Source organism: Solanum dulcamara, chromosome 6, assembly GCF_947179165.1.
Source record: "Solanum dulcamara chromosome 6, daSolDulc1.2, whole genome shotgun sequence".
NCBI classification, from domain to species: Eukaryota; Viridiplantae; Streptophyta; class Magnoliopsida; order Solanales; family Solanaceae; genus Solanum; species Solanum dulcamara.
In genome coordinates, this window is record NC_077242.1 from 57,407,540 (window position 1) to 57,410,705 (window position 3,166).

The following is a 3,166-nucleotide window of genomic DNA, read 5'->3' on the forward strand; positions in this document are numbered from 1 at the left end:
CTCTCTATATTATTACTCTCTCTATTAATACTTTATATATACATATTCTCTTGTTCTTCTTCCTTTATAAAATTGTCGAGTTAGTTAATTTATAACAGTTTTACTTTATTTGCTAAGATGTCACGAGTAAATACTCCACTAATTTTCCCTCCTAAGCTGGCCTCCTTAACCTTATTTTTTTTTAAAAAACATCGTTTTAAATATGAACTTGGTTATTAGTAATGGAATTTAAAGAGAGAACTAATCAACTAGTTTTACTTTTTTCTTATTATGACTATTTTTTTTGGTTTGAGGGGCAGGAGGGGGGATCTGTTTGACCAATATTGCCAAAGGTTTGTGGTAGGATAGTAAGTATTCTTTATCCTTAATGTAATAATCTTGAGCGTCATTTTCAAAAATTCTTGAGAAATTACCTTTTTTTACCCTTCTCGTTAGTGTCCCCGAGTGTTTTTGATCAGTTTGTGTAATTGGTTTGGTTAAGTTTTTAAAAGGTTGTGATTTGAGTGAATTTTTGAGTTTTAAATGTTTAAGTGGCTCAAAAGTGGTTTTCGGTACCAATTGGAGTTTTGGAAAGTTTTGTTTAAATGAGTCAAGTTTGACTTTGGTCAACAATTCGGGTTCGGAGAGACAACTTCGTTAGTTTGAGTAGGTGTTTTTAGGCCTAAGAGAGGCTTCACCATATTGTTAGAAAGCTTCGAAGGCATTTTGATCTTTTTGAGGTTCAAGTTAGTTTTGTTGTGACTTATCGAGTTTCGGGTCAAGGAAATATCGAATTCAAATTTTGATGGTTACATTGAGTCTGTAACGTCGAATTTCGTAGATGAGAGTATGTGGTTTGTATGTATAGAATTCCAAACAAACCTCGAGAATCCGATCAGAGAATTTGAGTTTAGAGAAATCGTTGGTTCTGGTGCATGTCTGGTTCTTCTCCGCGATCGCGGTGGTTAGGACCGGGTTTGCGAAGGGTCATCTCCTTGTGCTTCACGATCGTGACCATAAGGCCTGCATTCGGGATGAGTCTGCCTCGGGTACTTCGCGCTCGCCCACGTGAGAACTTATTTATATTGTGATGCACATGTGGGGGCCTTATTTGCTATCTTATCTGCTTTGAGAGTATTTGATTTATGATTTACTTGTGAGAGAGGCGTGAGAAGACTATTTGACCTGTAATGCCCGCATAATGGGTTGAGTTGGGGGTTTTGAGCATACCTGAGTACTGAGACATTTTTGAAAAAGGATGAACACTTAATTTGAGGTATTTCCTTTCCATTACTATCTATTGAGGGTGAATATCATGTTTAGGTTAAGTTTTAAAACTTTGAACCTTGTATTACATATCTAGTTGAATATTGCTTCCATGCCTTCTGAGTTGTGAATGCATTCATCCTCATTCATACTATCATTGATCATTGGGAAATTGAGAACTATGGAAATTCTTTTTGAGAGAAAATGTGACACCTTTAAACTTTTGTATCTTGAGTCCCTAACCGAGGTACTTTTACGGTAGGGTCATTAGTATCATGAGTCCTTGGCCACAATCTATGTGGTGAGGTAGTGAGATTGTAACGAGGTATATGGTTTGCGAGACCCCAATGGGTCCTACTTGGTAGCACATCTCGGCAGGTATATACGACAGGTTGTGTGATAGTCTTGATTCCACCGTACCATCACATTATTGTAGCATCTCATTGCATTGCATCTTGGATTAATTGCCTTATCTGATTAACCGTGATATTGAACTGTACCTATGTATTTACTTTAATCGCGTCGTTCTACATAAATTGGCGGCAACGTAGCAGGAGTAGGGCTTTTTGTGTGCAAGTGGAAGTGTTCCCTAGTTTTTTTCATAGGTTTGATTAATTCCTTATACTCCGTCGGTTAAACCTACTGAGTATATGTGGATTGAACTCACCCATACTTCTGTGTCCCTTTTTGATGTAGATCTTAGTCAGGGTATTCTGCGTGGCAACTGATCGCTCTCTCTTGCGGATATCTTACTATTTAGATTAGTGGTGAGGTCTTGGGATTCGGACCACCATTAGTTCTAGCTTTTATTTTTCAGTCTTTACTATTATTCGAAGACTTATGATATATATCATATTCGATCACTGTGTTAGATGTTCTTTACACTTATGACATCAGATTTTGGGATATTTTTATTTGTGTCCAGCTTTTTTGTTTGTTTTGTGGCTTGACCCCCCCTTTGGGAGTCTCGTATGAGTTTCACTCTTAGGCTTACGCATCAGATTGGGTGTTGAGATGTGTGTCATCATAACCTCGATTTTTGGATCCTGACACTTAATTAAAAGATTCGTTTTTGAGTCCTAAAATTGAATCGTATTTGATAAGGAGCGTTTTACCTATAAAGTGAAAAAAAATCAACACAATTTCAAAGCAGATACGGAACATGGTGCGAAAGAGAAAAAACACCTATGCAGATGAAGAAAATGATTAATATTAGGGTATGCTTGGTCATGGGATAAATGACCACCCTATGAAGTTTTTTGGGGCACAAAAAGTGAGAATTCAATGCAAAGAACAAAACAAACAAGAGGACCATTTGCTAAGATCTTACTTAAGACAACATATAAGAGATCACATTGGGGCCAAATTTGTGAATGTAAGAGTTTTCTATGCTACGAACATTTCATAAAGAAAAAAATCCACAATCGTGAGAGCAATTTCTTTCAAGTAATAAATAAAGTAAAGAAGAAACATAGTTTATCAACTTTTTTGAACTTAAAATAAAATGGTATACTTCATTTAAAGGGGTAAAATAACATTATTTTGATTTTCTATGAGATTTAAATTGACGTAAATATACAATGAAAAATAAAGCATGAATTTAAAAGAGAAAGACTTGTAAATTCTTTTTAACAGAAAAAAATTCTTATATATACGAAATAGGACCCAGTATTACAAAACATAGCGATATTTTTTTTGTTTATTATGTATAGTAATTTTCTTACAAAAATCAATGTGAAGTCATTTAAATTAGAAAGCAATAAATAAATTAGGCATATATAAGGAAATAACATGCCACTCATCTTCTACTTTTTTTTTCTGTCTCCATTCAAAAATAATAGATATTGTTCCATAATATTCTCCATCTTATGTCCAAAGAATCCATTCTAATTGGTTAATCTCTTGTTCAAGATTCATACAT